Source organism: Phocoena sinus, chromosome 9 (assembly GCF_008692025.1).
Source record: "Phocoena sinus isolate mPhoSin1 chromosome 9, mPhoSin1.pri, whole genome shotgun sequence".
Classification (NCBI taxonomy): Eukaryota; Metazoa; Chordata; class Mammalia; order Artiodactyla; family Phocoenidae; genus Phocoena; species Phocoena sinus.
The window spans coordinates 28643136-28660336 of NC_045771.1; the positions used below are offsets into that span (position 1 = coordinate 28643136).

The 17201-nt window shown below is 43.1% G+C and overlaps 1 protein-coding gene across 1 annotated transcript in view; it reads left to right on the forward strand.

The window, feature by feature from the left end:
- The first annotated feature begins 8601 nt into the window (after nucleotides 1–8601).
- Nucleotides 8602–17201, forward strand: part of AASS (aminoadipate-semialdehyde synthase) — a 71743-nt gene continuing 63143 nt past the window's right edge. Inside the window, exon 1 of the mRNA XM_032643902.1 lies at nucleotides 8602–8718. The gene's annotated coding sequence lies outside the window, so the exon portion shown is untranslated. The remainder of the gene's footprint in view (nucleotides 8719–17201) is intronic.

Consider the following 17201-nt stretch of genomic DNA (forward strand, 5'->3'; position numbering starts at 1 on the left):
TCATTCTTTTTTTTTTTTTTTAATTTATTTTGTATACAGTCTTTTCTTTTTTTTATAAATTTATTTATTTATTTAGTTTATTTTGGCTGCATCGGGTCTTCGTTGCTGTGCGCGGGCTTTCTCTAGTTGCAGCGAGCGGGGTCTACTCCTCTTTGCGGTGTGCAGGCTTCTCATTGTGATGGCTTCTCTTGTTGTGGAGCACGGGCTCTAGGCGCGTGAGCTTCAGTAGTTGTGGCACGTGGGCTTCAGTAGTTGTGGCATGCAGGCTCAGTAGTTGTGGCTCGCGGGCTCTAGAGCGCAGGCTCAGTAGTTGTGGCGCACGGGCTTAGTTGCTCCGCAGCATGTGGGATCTTCCTGGCCCAGGGCTCGAACCTGTGTCCCCTGCACTGCACCACCAGGGAAGGGAAGCCCTGTATACATTCTTACTAGAGCATTTTCTTACTTGTAAATCTGATGAACAGCCGAGGTTGAGCACTGCTGCAGTAGATATAAATTCATCTTAAACTGATATCAAAATTGATCCTTAAAGAATGGAGTGAGCTGTATCTCGTGGGGTGTGTGTGTGTGTGTGTGTGTGTGTGTGTCCAGGAAGGTGAAGAGTCTAGTATTTCTTGTTAAGTGTATTTATGGAGCTAGTGGTCCTTCTTGGAGATGTCAAAGACGCAGTGTGACTAGTTGTTCAGCCAAGGATTCTCAGGATGTTATTTGCTAGAGTCTCCACATTCAAGCTCCCTCATTGTTATCAGCACTTTGGGTTCTTAGGGACTGATTCATGCAGGTCGAACTCAAAAGCCAAAATGTCAATTTATTATTAATATTTGATAAGAAATTCATGTCACTGCTTGACAGTACATTCTGTCCTGGACAGGGAAATCTCTGTTACAGCTGGACACAACCCTCTCTGCAGAATTGGATGTAGCATAAACAGGTTTCAGCTTCAGCCCCTCCCTTACCTGAGTCCTGTGAGTGCTGGGCGTGACTGGGAACTGTAGAGTATTCTAGGTAGAGAGGGGAAGCCAGAATTGCAACCAGGAAGTATTTCTATGTAAACATTTTTAATAAATTGCCTAAAGAGATCTCAGAAGAATGGGCCCTGAATTTTCAAGCCTCTAATAATCCATCGTGAATTCTTTTCTTAGTATAAATAAGAATTTATTCTTGTACTTAATTTTGAATTTATAATTTTGTCTTTTTTATTGAAGGAAGTCCAACAGATGATATCTCGGGCTCCCCCACATCTGGATCTTCTCCTGTGTCTCTAACGCAGGGATATGGACACAGCTGGCCTGAGCAGAGGATTCTCCTTCGTAGGTAAGACTCTGTTCACCTTTTTTTTCGATTCCATGCATCTCACAGCTCTGGGGTTACCATATCATTGCTTCAGGTAGAAAACAAGCAATTAAGTTACAGTTTGTCTACATTATTGTATCCCATAGAGATCTTGAGAGGGCAACAGGATCTCCTGAAAGAGACCTGGAAAATTCCTTAGTACCTTCAGCGATTCATTTAAAAACAATTTCTAAAGTTGGCCGCTCTTCTCTCCATTTTGGTGCTGGTCATCTGTTTCACCTGAGGGTGATACTTTTCTGACTTTTTTCTCACATTGTCAGATTAGTGTGCCGTGTACCATGTATAATAATAACAATAATACCATTTTCAAGATAGTATTCACCGATTCTCTGATATGCTTTTTATCAGTCTACCTAATGAAGAGGCATGGGTTACAGAAGACTTGTCTGAGATGAAGTGGTTAAAAATGTTTGTTTCCACCATTCTCTTTTCATATAGGCATTTTTGTAAATGAAGTACTCTTGCTAAATGAGTCTGTAGAAACTGCAGGTATAAGGGTGTTTCTCCAAAATCCATAGGCATAGGTCTTTTAAAAGTAGAATCAACCAGCTTCAGTGTACCTGTATTTCAAATTGATTTTAGAGCTCACAGTGAAGCTGTAGCTCAGCTTCATTTTCTCTAGACTTTAGAGCAAACAGTCTTTGGAAGATCAATCTAAAGAAGTAACCTTGACTTTGAATTCCTGCCTATGCAGTTATGGTATATTTCTACCTTCTTTATTCATTGCGTGATTTTATTTTGTTTTGTGTCCTAAGACAGTGATACATGAGCAATCACCACAACATTGGGGGGCAATCTAGCTCTTTGGTGAATTAAGGCTGTTCCTAAGGGCTTCCGTAACAAAGTGCCAATGACTGGGGGGCTTAGAACAACAGAAATGTATTGTTTCATTGTCCTGGAGGCCAGAAGTCCGATATCAAAGTGTTGGCAGGGCCATGGCCCCTCTGTAGGCGCTACAGGGAGAATCCTTCCTTGCTTCTTCAAGTTCCTGGTGGCTTCTGGGGTTCCTTGGCTTGTGGCAGCATAACTCCATCTTTGCTTCTGTCTTGGGCTTCTTCCCTTCACGTGTCCTTTTCTTTCAAAAACACTTACAGTGAGTTTAATCCCGCCTGAAACAAATATGATCTCAACTTGATTCTTTCCTTCGTTATACCCGCAAAGGCTCTACCTCCAAATAAGGTCACATTTCAAGGTTCTGGGTGGACATGAATTTTGGGGGACATCATTCAACCCATTACAAAGGCCACTGAATTCCATTAGGTGGTAGGAACGCAGTTCCCTTCCTGACAAGGGAGATGGTATTTCGCTGTTACGGGCTCAGCAGATGGCACAGCCAGGCTCCCACCAGCCGTGGAGCTTTCACGGCAGCCAGGACGCTGACAAGAAGCTGAAGGTGTAAGCAGGAAAGGCAGCCTGTGCCCAAGAAAGAGAGGGGAAGAAGCAGAAGTGGTTTCTAGCAGGAAAAGATTTCTTGAACTTAATTCCTTCTTGAAATTCAATAGAGGCGTTCTGAGATGTGGGTGTTATTCCCCAAACCTTTGACATATTTGTCCTTTCTGAACCCCTTTTGTGTCCTCTGTGGCAGCTCATCCTCCTGTCTCCTTCTCATGGGACTTGCATGCAGTGAGTAAACTTTGCTGTAACCCTTCTGCTGCTGGCCTCTCACCTTCCGCTCACTTCATTCTTTATCCTTGTTTTCTCCACTCTTCCTCATTTTATTCTTTTTTTTCCGTTGCCTGTTTCATCCATGGTCTAAATCTATTACTTTCACAAAATTGCACTCAGGTCCCTCAGGGCCTAGTGGGTGTAGGGCGGGCAGGGGACACCTGAGATTCCAAAGACAGAGCACAAGTCTTGGACTCCTAAGAGTTTATTCATTGTTGTGGTGTTTGTCTCAACACATCCTTGGCATTGTAGGCATTTAGCTTCTTAGGGTAGGGAAAGCGTTTATTTAAACTATGTTTATAAAATAGCTAACAAATATTTGGAGTTAACCTGTGTATATAGGCCCAGGCAGTACTCTCTTTATGGAGTAAATTCTTGTCTTTCAGGCTTTTGCCTTTGTTTTGTTTTAGGGGGTTGGGAGTCGTTCAATAATGATAAATAATAATGCCAGACAAGCCTGTGCCTGTCATGGGCAGCGTCCATATTATTACACCATTCAGTGAGAACATCTTCCTTTGATATTCTTTCTCTCTTCCTTTCCAATTCTATTACCTTTGTTTCCGAGGAGCTATACAGATGGCAGTGATCGTGAGAGTCAGTTCAATGTCACGGATACTTTCTCTACTTGACTTCCTGCTTCCTGATGAGACCTTGTCTATGCTGAGATTATTTTTCCTAGCTGCTACTTCTTACACTGCAAAAAACAATTTTTATATTCTTTTCTCCTTCCTATGTCTATAGTGAGATGACAACAGTAAAAGATTGGTTTCGTTCAGTCCCTAACCCAGATTAGGACTAGAGTGAGAAAGTCCTGACTCTCCTACCTCCTCCTCCTGGCCTGCTGGTTGTCTCCAGCTCAATTACACTTGCAGTTACTCCAGAAAAACTCACTTGTATTTTTTTTTTGCTTTAAATACTTCTTCCCTCCTTTCTCAGGAATCTTTTCTCAGTCCTTTAAGACATCTTCTCTTTTGAGATTTTCATGCAAATGAGGCTGAGAGGAGGAACGCCGGATTTTCTTCCTTGATCTGAATATATTAGATCCATTATTGGTCAGGGAGATATATTCCACAATCCGCATCCCCAGTACAATGCTTGTATTGTCATGGCATATAATTGTCACGCAACCTATAAAATGCATTGTTGTGTAACTGAAAATTTAGAAGTCCTGGTAGACTTACAATAACAGTTACTAAGCAGGTGATGATGGGCAGCAAACCTGTCCAGTGAGTTATGTTTGCATAAGTAACTCTCGAGGGAGGTCATGGACGCTTGGGGACTTTGTGAAACCAACAAATGTTGACCCTGGAAATGCCAGGGGGCTTGGGATTTTCTTAAAATTTTTTTTCAGGAAGGCTCCCTAAGGACTAGTAATGGTAGAGGAGGTAAACTAAAAATTAGTTTTCTCTGCTTCTTTCTTCTAAGGGTGGGGGGGAAATACAATCCCCCAGGGCATCACTGTCTCCACCCAGAACCTGTTTGCAGGAATTGTGATTTTTCTGTGGGTGGTTCCTGCTCTTATCTTACCTAATCAGATTTTTAAATTCCTTGATGGTAAAGAAGGTATGTTTCATTCCCAAGATAATTTGGGAGTTAGGCAACAATAGTAATTGTCATTTAGAAACTTTTCTTTCCTAAACTACTTCTTATTTTATACAACATGACTTTGTACTTCCTCTCTGTAAGAAAGTTCTATTTATAATAATCAAATATTTTATTAGGGTGGGCTGATATAGGTGATATTGTGAAATTTGCTGTTCATGTGAGAGATATAAAGTCTTGAGAGATCAAGAGAACAAATGTCTACCTCTTGGGACTTCCCTAGTGGCGCAGTGGTTAAGAATCCGCCTGCCAACACAGGGGACACAGGTTCGATCCCTGGTCCAGGAAGATCCCACATGCCGCAGAGCAAGTAAGCCCATGCACCACAACTCCTGAGCCTGCGCTCTAGATCTCACGAGCCACAACTACTGAGCCCATGTGGTGCAACTGCTGAAGCCCGCGTGCCTAGAGCCCGTGCTCCGCAACAAGAGAAGCCACCGCAATGAGAAGCCTGCGCACTGCAACGAAGAGTAGCCCCCGCTCGCCGCAACTAGAGAAAGCCCGCGTGCAGCAACGAAGACCCGAAGCAGCCAAAAATTAAATCAATTAATTAATTAATTAAAAAAATAGAACAAATGTCCACCTCTTTTCTCTTTATGGCAAAGTTCACTTAAGATTAAAAATGGGTTCTGCATACAAAGGGGAAGGGAGGAGGAGACAGAGTAAAACAGTAAACCCCAATAATAGCTCATGTATCCTGAGAATGTGCGTCACTTAATCTTCTTGAGAACATTACGATGTTTGCCAATGTCCTGGTGGGGGAAAATGACTTACTAGGGAGTTGGCAAAGGAGGGATTAAGTCTACGTCTGGCTCACTCCAGTGCTCCCATGCCTGACTACTACCCTCATGGCCTCTCAGGAAGAACAAAACCAGAGTAAGGAACACCGAGGGGAGAGAGAAAGCCAAAGAATGTGGGAGAAAGAGAGGCAGCTTGAGTGACCTAGAATCAACTTTCCAATTTCAGGAGTATTGACTCAGCACCCCACGTAGGTGGAAGAAGAATTCTCCTATATTGAAGGAGTCTGAGGGGTTGACTGCCAAAGTTGACTGTGGAAGCACTTGGGGTGTATCCAAGACTTGTTTTTCTTGCATCTGTTGTCTCTTTTCATTGTGAAGAAATTTCTGAGAACTGTCACACTTATTACAACAAATGTCACTACGATGAAAAACATTTGAATCCCCCATTTTAAGGAACAGGTTTTCTCGTGTATATTTTGCAAAATTCTTGAACACCATAAGCATTTGAGCGGTAGTTTGGAATTAAAAGGAAGGATTCTTTTTGCCAGGTTAATGTTTCATCGGCAGGTCAGAAGTGCATGGAATTTCAAAATAAAGCAAGAGAGAGGCTAACGGAGCATCCCAGTCTCTTGGTGGAGTCACCATAATCCAGGATCCTTTCCTGGCTTTGCCCATTAAGGGATGTAATTTTGATAGTTTTCCTATGAGTGTTCAACCATTTGCAGAGTAATTCACAGTGACCAATCATTCATTTAAACAAGCATTTGCTGAATACCTTTTGTGCTGAATACGTTCCTTTGAACCTTGTAGAACTTCTGCCCCTTTCTGTACCTGCTCTGTCCTTGAGGGACTGACCTTTATGGACTGTACCAAGCCTCAGGCTTTCCTTGGGCTCAATTTGTAGAAGGCGCTAGCAGGAGAGAGGAGGGCAGGAGAGGGAAGTAGGGTTATTCATTCCATAGGCGGGGCATCTGCAAACTGTGACCCTCAATACAAATCTAGCCTGCAATTTATTTCTATAAATAAAGTTTTATTGGCACACAGCCATGCCCATCCATTTAAGTATTGTCTATGGCTGCTTTTACTCTCCAGATGTCAGAGTTGGGTAACTGTGACACAGACGTAATGGTCTACAAAGTCTAAAATATTAATTTTCTGTCCTTTACAGAATAAAGTTTATTGACCTCTGCCTTAGGTAACTCCCTCTCTGGGCAGGGTTATTGATTCCTTAGGCATCTCCATGACTGTAAAAAGTCACCACTGTCAAGTGGCTCTCCTATAGCTTCAGCTACACCACAGCTAGAGCTCTTCCTGAATTCTGGTAACTGTCTCTTCCCCTGGCCCTATCAAGGCCTACAGGTATTCTCACTATTGCTAGCCCCGGGGTGCATCACCATCTTTTGTTGCCCTTCTTTATCCCTGTACCCACTCTCTTAATGTCTCCTAATTTACCCCGTTGGAATTACAGAGAACCACAGATAAGTAAACAGCATGAGATTCTGGGAAAATGAAGAATAATTGCCTGTTTCTTTAGCAAAACAGTTGGCAGAGCACTTTGGCCATCATCTTGCTTTATCCTCATAATGACCCCATGAAGTAGTTCCTATTATTTTCCTATTAGCAGGTAAGGAAACCAAGGCCTTTTTGAAAACTGAGTAACTTGTCCACGATTTCTACCTTGAGGGGGAAAAGTAAGGATTCTGATCCAGGCTCTTAATCCTTAGGAGATAACAAAGCACAGATTGTGGTTCACTGTTCTTTTCAGGCTGGTGCTGCTGTCGAAATAAAGCTGAGATGGCTGATTTTGGCCATATCTTGAAGGAATTCACACATTGTGTGAAAGACTTTGGACTAAATAGTCTAGGCATGACATGCTAAACAGAGGTGTGTATCTCCTGGAAAAAAGTTTTGAGTTCACGACTATCACACTTGTTTAGCGATATGCACTTTTCAAAGTGTTTTCACAGCCTCATAACAAGTCCGTGAAGCCAGATGACAGTTCTTAGAACAGTTTTAGAGTCCAGCAAACCGAGACTGAGATGTAAACGTACTGTATCCACATCCAATGAATATTAAGAATTCATGCATATGTGACAAAGTCCAATGTTCTTTAAAAGTCCTGGCTAAATGGCCCTAGAGGATCAGGGGGAAATGCATTTTGTGAGCACTAGAGGCAGAAAAAACACTTGAAGTCCATCTGTGGGCTTCCTAGGGAATCAATGGCCAGAGGGTAATATTCCTTTCTGTTTTTGTAACTTTCTCTAACACATACTTTTCTCATACTGCCACAGATGTGTTTAACTATTAAATGCTCATGTCAATGATCTTGAACCTAGAACATTTTTATAAACTCCACTCATATCTCCAATTACAGAGAAAATGAGAAGCTTCTCTGGAAGCTGGGGTTTTCCTCTGTATCTTTACACATGCCAAATCATATTCCTAATCACTCCTCTAAAGCCTTCCCTTCTTGCTGTGTTTTACTGCACTGTTCTTGATATCACCAACTTCCTAATCACCACTTAGCCAAGCCTGAAACACCAAATTTGTTTCAGTTCTTCCTCTAGCCTGTTAGTCTTACTGGTGGTGTTGACTCTGTCCTTTTAAATCCCTTTACTATCACTTTTACTTGACCCCCTTCTATACACTATCTAGACCATATTCCCTTAAGCACACGACTCTGATCATCTCCTTGACTTGAGCAAAAAGCCTCTGGGGCTACACACTATTCATAGAAATGAAAATTCATTATTCAAATTAGTAAATTCATTAATGAACATTAATATTCATTGGATGTGGATACACAACACTTAATTTCTCAGTCTTAGTTTGCTGGACTCTAAAATGGCCTTAAGAACTGTCATCTGGCGTCACAGTCTTGTTACGAGGCTGTGAAAATGCTTTGAGAAGTGCATATCGCTAAGCAAGCGTGATATACATGAAACGGAAACTTTTTTCCCAGGAGATACACGCATCTGTTGAGCGTGTAATGTCCGGACTATTTTCGTCCTTCTCCGTCTCCGCCTGTCTCCTGCTGTGGACAGTTACAAACTTGGTCAATAACAGTCCTGGAAGGACGTGACGCCCCCAGCTAAGGACGTAGGTCAGAGATCTAAAAGGCAGGAGGATTTTCGGGGAGGAGCAGGGGCAGGGCATGACCTAGCACCTGGCAGCGCCGCGGATTGGTGGAGGAGAAGGTTGTTCCCTCAGGGCGGGCGCTGATTGGCTGCGGAGGAAGAGGCATGACTTCCGAAGTTGAGCAAACACCTCCTCCTCAAGGCCCCCATCCCAATTTCTGCTGGGAATTCGGATCCTACTCTGCCCGGACCCGGGAGCGCAGAGGCGGCGGGGACCGGACGAGGTGAGCAGGGGGAGGGTGCCCGGAGGGGCTGAGCAGATGGGCGGTGGGCTCAGCCTGTGAGAAGGATTTGGAGATCGCCGGCGGGGCTCTGCCAGTCCGCCGGGCGGTGCTGGCGAGCTCTGCCTCTCCCTCCCCGCGCCGCTGGGGACCCGGGAGCTCTGCGGACTCCGGCCTTTGCCGGGACGAGCCTACGGGAGAGGGTGGCGAGCGTTTGGGCCTCCTCGCCAGGCCTCCCCGCCTAGCGTTTCTCTGCACGCGAGGGCTGGGAGGTGGGGCGCAGCGGGCGCGGCTCCGGAGTTTCTGTATAGGAAGGAGAAGGCAGGGGATGGCAATTCGGATTTCTTTCTTGGCGAGGGCTGAGGTGGGGAGCGGTTGCTGGGGAGTAAAGCATTGGTATTGAAGCTGTAGAGCAAACCCTCTGTTAATTCTTGGACTGTGTGCTTATTTAGATAGGCAGCTGTGGGAGGTTGTTGACGGAGAGGGGGGCCTCCCCGCGTCCCCCCGGTCCCCCCCCCGATTTCTTTCGGCGCATCTGAACTGCGGGGACCCCGCAGGGGCTGTGCGGGCCAATGTGGGCGTTTGCGCGGGGAGGGGGCGCGGTTAGAAGCAGTTATCTACCCTGTTTAATTCAGTGGAGCTAAATGGCCCGACTACTTCTGGAAGAAATATGCTTTTTAGGCACTGATTTTAGGAGAGCGGGAGTGGGTGTGGTGAGAGGGAGAGAGTGTGTTTAGTAACTCGAACAAAGATGAACATTTTTTGATATTGTGGGTCGTCAGCTATCGGAATGTGGAAAAGGCGTAGCTGTTATTACGCCGACCTAGCTATGAACAGGACCGAACCATCACTGAATTTGACACGTGGCTTTCATATACTTTATATTGGAAGAAAAAAAAAAAAAAACAAGAAACCCATGGCACTTGGTGTGGACGCTTCTGTTTTGTAACTTGAACTCCCCCCCCTTTTTTTTAAAAAATAAATTTATTTATTTATTTTTGGCTGTGTTGGGTCTTCGTTTCTGTGCGAGGGCTTTCTCTAGTTGCGGCGAGTGGGGGCCACTCTTCATCGCGGTGCGCGGGCCTCTCACTACCTCGGCCTCTCTTGTTGCAGAGCACAGGCTCCAGACGCGCAGGCTCAGTAGTTGTGGCTCACGGGCCCAGTTGCTCCGCGGCATGTGGGATCTTCCCAGACCAGGGCTCCAACCCGTGTCCCCTGCATTGGAAGGCAGACTCTCAACCACTGCGCCACCAGGGAAGCCCCCCCTTTTTTTTGATATAAAGCTGAGTGAACCTAGGGCCAGACTACCTTCTAGCCATGTAACCTGGTGGCCGTTCTGCAAAATGAGCTAGGACGACAAAGGTTAATCCAATGTCCCCAAGTGACTTTCCCACTCTCCAGAAAATCATATTTGTTATCAGTCTCACTTGTTACTGGTGACAGCGTCATCAGAATTTTGATTTATTTGTAATTGAAAAATTTCCCCCTTTACTAACTAATCTTCTATTTAATCATTAGCAGATTTTGGTTCAGGACTTTGGAAGTGATCTTTGGTATGTAACCAATGCCAATTTAACAAAAAAGTTTTCATTTTTCCAAATATTCTTTTTCTAATTTTCTTATAGAGATAACATTACAAACAGTGGCAAGTTTCTTTGATGAGCCCACAAAAAAATTCTATGGAATTCATGGAATCACAGAAATGCTGTACATTTGGAATGGGAAATAACCAACAACATTATTACCGTGTTCATAGAATTAAGGTGCAACCAATTATAAGATGCATCCCCATTTTGGGGATGCTAAAATGTGAAGAAACATGTTTTAAATTTGGTGAAATACAGTATTAAAATGGTAACTTATTTTTCTTGAACACTCATGCCTAAAGGGTGATGGTAAAGAGAAGGCTTACTGGGCTTCTAAAAAAATAAGAAGGGGGAGGGATTAATATGGAGCCATTGTGAAGGCCTTCCCACGGTGTGACCCAGAGTATGGAAAAGTGGTGTCTTCTGTCAGTGGTGATGGTTGTGCTCACCTTTTTTTAAAATAAATTTATTTATTAGTTTATTTTTGGCTGCATTGGGTCTTCGTTGCTGCACGCGGGCTTTCTCTAGCTGCGGCGAGCGGGGGCTACTCTTTGTTGTGATGTACAGGCTTCTCATTGTGGTGGCTTCTCTTGTTGCAGAGCATGGGCTCTAGGGCACTTGGGCTTCAGTAGTTGTGGCACGCAGGCTCAGTAGTTGTGGTGCATGAGCTTAGTTGCTCCGCGGCATGTGGGATCTTCCCGGACCAGGGCTTGAGTCCGTGTCTCCTGCACTGGCAGGCGGATTCTCAACCACTGCACCACTAGGGAAGCCCCTGTGCTCACCTTTGAGGAGTGGGCAGGCTTGCAGCCTTTTCCTTGACATTTACTGAGTGTTTATGGCATGCAAGGCAGTGCTCAGCACTTTATGCCTACTAGCGCAAATAAACTTCACAATAGCTCTAAAAGGTAGATAGTATGATTCCCATTTTGCCGATGAGGCACAGACAGGTTAAGTTACTCACCGAGGTCATAGAGTAAGTGGGAAGCTGAGGAACCCAGGCCATTTGTGGAAGAGAGGAGTCAGAATTCCTTTGAGGTACCCCCTCCTGTTTTAAGCTCTGGACTCCTGGTCACTGCAGTTAATCCAGGTAATTTAAGCGAATATCCTGTCTTCCTCCGTAGTGTTTTTGGTATTTTTGTCTCCCTGTTTACTGTACTCCACCTGGATCTTCATGAGTCAGAGTGCCTATTTATGTTCTAAAATTCTAATGCTTTTGTAATCCACAGTGCCTAGTCACTACTCTCCTTAATAGAATCAGTACATCAGAGCTGAAAAGGACTTTAGTATTATATTCCAGTCTGGATTAGGAAACTGAAGTCAGGTAAGGAGCCCCATATCTAGTTAAATGTCTCAGCAACCAGGTCTGGATTTTGCTACCATTTTTATTTGCATTTCAAAATATTCATTGGTCTATGAGATTTCAGCAAGAGATTAGATCTTTTTTTTTTTTTTTTTTTTTTTTTTTTTAGCGTTACGCGGGCCTCTCACTGTTGTGGCCTCTCCCATTGCGGAGCACAGGCTCCGGACGCACAGGCTCAGCGGCCATGGCTCATGGGCCCAGCCGCTCCGCGGCATGTGGGATCTTCCCGGACCGGGGCACGAACCCGTGTCCCCTGCATCGGCAGGCGGACTCTCAACCACTGTGCCACCAGGGAAGCCCAAGAGATTAGATCTTTTGTGGGGCATTGTTGGAGGGATGGGAGATATGAATTCCTGTTCTTATTCATTAGTCTATTTTGTTTTCTCTGCTACATTGGTCTTTATGACATTCATTTAAATTTTCTCATTTATTTCTTCATTCTTTCGCAAAACACTTGAGTTCTCCTATGGGGCAGTCACTGGGAATACAGAGATGAGGAAAACACAATTCATTTCTTCAAAGAATTTAGAGTTTAACAAAGAGACAGACAAATATGCAGATAAACATTTTGGATCAGACTCCAATTCAGAACTAACTTTGCATTCCATCTCAGTGAAGCTACATTTGTGGGCTAGAGACCAGGAGACTCATAGGTCTTATGTCTTTGGATGACTTTGAGTAGCTTATAGGCTTGAGAACATATGAATATTCTTAGACCAGATTACTTAGCACTAATAAGCACTCCCCAAGTCTGCTTGTTTTTACTTCTAGCTAACTATTTTGTAAGGAGTTTAATATTAAAAGAATATAGCTATGCAACAGGAAATAAAAGTATGGAGGACAGTATTGCTGCATACCCAAGCCTAGTTCTAGCAAGCCTTGGGGTTGGGAGGTATTTGGATTAGTTCGAGGCCATCACTGGGTCTTCTATTAATTTGGAACTCTTTTGGACCTCTACAGGATTATTATGGTCTGGATGCCAAATATGTTCTGTAGGCCAAGACTCATGGCCATGCAGCTGCCTACCCTTATTTATAGTACCAAGGCTTCCTGGGAAACCATGGCTTTTTAAATACATTTGCACTTTTTGAATAAACTGGAAGTGTGGATATAAAACATTTGCATTTCTCACTCATTATTTATTTTAGTCAGCTCAAGGCTACTCCATCCTTAGTGTCTCAATATTTAACCAAAATGTATGCCTGATCATTTGCAAATAACTTGGCATTGAGAAATCTCCCCATGTAATTGGATGGTTTTAGTGTGAGTCACTGAATTATGTTCTCGTGGAATTATTTCAAAGATCTAAAATATAAGGACAAAGAGCACATCTCTGACTTTGGGGGCTAAAGATAGATGATTTGGCCTTAAAATTTCTTTAATACTGAATTCGTAATCCTTTTGACGTGTCTCAGTGGAAGCACCAGAAATTAGAAGGGGCCAAGCCTAACCCTCTTTTGTACTTAAGCTCTTGTATTTGCTTGCACATTGTTCTGGCTTTGGTAGGTGGTTTGCAGGTTTAAAAAGTTTTCTGTTTAGGTTGATAGTATGGAAGGGATTGAAGAGACTTAAAAGATTTTTGAACATTCGATGGAAGGATAGAAAGCTCTCTGTAGATCTCAGCTATCTTCATCCACCTACCACTCTAACCCGTGAAAACCAGCACAAAACAAGTACTCTGTTTTCTGGCATAAGTACTACCTGAACAATAACAGATAAATGTAACCTAATCCAGTTACATTTAAAAGTTATACCAACCAAAGAGCAGACTGTTTTATTATGATTAATCCATAGATGCTTGGAAAATGCTGTTTATGAAACATGGGAAATCCCATATTTATATGAGGCACGCTACCTTCATTTGTATTATCTGGTTGTAGATGATCTTTTCTCCCATCCACTCTGACTCTCATATTCAGCTATAATTAGTGATTGATAAGTCACCAGCAGATAATGCTCGAGGTCATTTAATTAGATAAAATTGTTTCATGCTGCTCCTGTTGGATCTCATGAAAATGAGCAGGGGACTGGATTGCTGCTGCTTTACAAGAAACTAACATCACGCTATGCATACCTTAAGTAACCCCAAATTTATTTTTAATTAAAGAAAGAAAATCAAAACACTTCTCCCATAATCAATGGGCAAATTATAGCGCATCGAGAAAGTGTCTGGCTTTTATTTATTTATTTTTTTATTTGCGGTACGCGGGCCTCTCACTGTTGTGGCCTCTCCCGTTGCGGAGCACAGGCTCCGGACGCGCAGGCTCAGCGGCCATGGCTCACGGGCCCAGCCGCTCCGCGGAATGTGGGATCTTCCCGGACCGGGACACGAACCCGTGTCCCCTGCATCGGCAGGCGGACCCCCAACCACTGCACCACCAGGGAAGCCCCATAGTGCTATTCTTGTTTTACAAAAACATACAGAAGAATCTTTTTAAATTTTATTTTAATGCCATTTGAAACATTGGCCCTTCATGTGTTGAAGGGAAGACTGTTTAGAAATTGTCAGGGAAAGGGTCTTGTTCTCCAACCCTGACTGGGTGACACTTCTCGTTCTCCCCTTATTTCTCACCTCCTCTTCCTCCTCCTTATTTTTCCTCTTTCCTTTCCTTCTCTTGCTTTTCCACATTCTCCTTGCTCATGCCAGAAGCTGTTATCAGCACACAACCCTGTCAATTAACCTCACTTGAGCCAGTGAATAAGTCCGGAGTCTTACTGCCTTGCTTCACTTGAAGGCATTGCCAGAAATATACATGACATTTACTTCACGATATTCTTGGAAAAGCCCATAAAATACAGGACAGGGAGGTCCAGAATAACCCACTTGGGCATTTCCATGAAATGTCAAGACACCTGCAGTGCCATACCTCAGAGTAATTCAGAAATTCTCACTGTTACATATTTCTTGATGACCTGAGAATGAAATGAATGGCGGTCCCAGAAAGTTCTATGCTGAGACCAAGTTTCAAGGTTCAAGCAATTACTAACATAATCAGACCTGCTATAATCATCTTTTTTCTAAGCATCCAGAAACTTAGAATTTACCTTGGCAGGGACTCAGGAAGGATTTTTGGTGACACATAGAAAGGGGTTGATGGAGGCACCCCATGCTGTGTGAGAACTAATAATATGCCATATGGATCTGATTTATTTCTGAATTGAGCTGGCAGGAGTAACATGTCAGATGTATGAGGTGTGGATATGCAGGTTTTGGCAAAGAAGAGAAAATCCTGAGTGTTGAATATTACCCTAGGAATTCTGCTTCTGCTTAAAAGCAACAGCTCTAGTTGGATTTCACTTCAGTTTCTTCATCTGTAAAATGGGGCTAATAATAGTATCTACTAAATAAGATTTTTGCAAGGAGGAAATGGGATAATATCTGTAAAGTGCTCAGTATAGGGCTAAGCATATAATGTTAAATCAGTGGTGACTATTGTTCTATTTCTTTAAAAACAAAGGGTCAGGAATTGTGATTCAAGAATTCCCTACAAAAAGTGCAAGTGAAAGTAGCTTCCCAAATAAAACGCATAACCAGCCTCTGCTACTTCCCTTTCCTAGGTCCCGGGGAAGGTCTGCCGCTGCAAACGTGTATGTGTGTATTACATGAGTGTATGTGGTTATGTCTCTCCTCCCACACTGTACCCCCGACCTCAGGCAAAGGAGGTGTGGAAGAGGAGGGAGTGTTGCTGAGAAAGGGGAAGCTGTGGTTATAAATCAAGCTTGGGCTAAGGAAAGAAACTGAATTATTTGGACATGTTTCCTAATCTTTGTGCCAAGAACTGCTACTAAGTATAGAGGATTAGGGTCACTTGGTCAACTATGGTATGTGAGATGCAGCTCCTGCTGAGAAGATGGGACTGTTTCTGGGCTTCTCAGTGTGTTTAGAAGACTCATTTGTCTTTGGAATTGATTTCATTTACAAACATAGGGATTCAAGTTCTATGGGACCTTGCAGATTTTCCTTTGGCTTGGGGGAGAATAAATGTTATGGGCTTGGGCTTGGATTTGGGCTTAGCATAGTCTCTTTTAAAAACGAAACTATATAAGTAAACCGAAAAGTTAGATAAAATATATAACAGACTTTTACTGAAATGTCAGTCATCCGTATTTTGGCCTGAGTAAAAGTTAGCCAGAACTCCTCATGACCGGCATGTTCATTTGCTGTGTGCAGTGTTTTCTCTCCCTGCCCCTTTTCTTCCTAAAGCCTTCTTAGCCGGACTCTTTGCTGTTTGCTTTATTGTTTTAGTCTGTGTTGTGAGTTATCCTACAAGTTTTCTATCTAGGGTGATAAGTAGTTTGCCCCCAGGAAATAGTACTTGTACATTCCATTGTTGGACAAAACTTCCCTGTCTATAAGGTGGGTCTGATTTAGAGATTGTAGTCTGATGTAACAGAAATGTGTTCCATAAGAATTGTGCTATATGCTAGGGAATTTCTAGAAGATGTAAAATCATTTAGTCTCTGTATTTTCATGCCAACCCTAAACATAGAAAACTAAAGTTCAGCATCCAAATGACCAGCAAATTAGATAGTCTGAAATGACTTCTGACTACTAAATATATGTAACCGTTTCAAGAGGCACAGAATACTGTTTGATACTTATGCTTTAAAATTTTCTGTAAAATTTATTCTGTGCTGACACATAGTAAGCCTCTTGTAAATATTTCTTAATTGAATTAATGAATAGGGTTACAGAATCTGGAATAGCAGTTAGAAAACTGAGACAGGTCTGGGTTTAATATAATAGCAGGGGGAGGTGGTCTGGTAGTGGAAACTCTGGAAAGGGGAAGAGCATGGTTTTTTTCTTTTTTTTTTTTTTGGCTGCATTGGGTCTTCGTTGCAGTGCGCGATCTTTCTCTAGTTGCTGTGAGCGTGGGCTACTCTTCGTTGCGGGGCGCGGGCTTCTCATTGCAGTGGCTTCTCTTGTTGCAGAGCACGGGCTCTAGAGTGCAGGCTCAGTAGTTGTGGCGCATGGGCTTAGTTGCTCCGCGACATGTGGGATCTTCCCGAACCAGGGCTCAAACCCGTGTGCCCTGCATTGGGAGGCTGATTCTTAACCACTGTGCCACCAGGGAAGCCCGGGAAGAGAATGTTTAGAGCAACAACAGGGTCAGAGAAGCGAGGCTGGGGGTGTCAGGTGCTTCTTCAGCTTCTAACACCTGTGGTGATAATTTGTTTGTTTGTTTTGTTTTCTTAAATTTCCAATCTTCCAGGACCAATGCTTTTATAAAATTCAATACCAATGAATTACTAGAAAAATGATCCTGTCATATAAAGGTTTCTAAGTGCTTACTTTCTATTTCTGTACATATCTCATTGTGGACCAGTACAAAGCAGTCACTGACTGACAACAGGCTATAAAACACACTGAGTAGAACTAGTTTAGAAAGTGGTCAGAGATGAAACTCAAAAGAGGTTGGAGCTAGATTGTCAAGGATCTTGTACATTATGAAAGGATTCTAAACTTTAATCATCAAAATTGGCATAAATTATCTTCCTGTATTTGCATTGTAGGTTAACTTGCTTAAAACTTTTGTGCT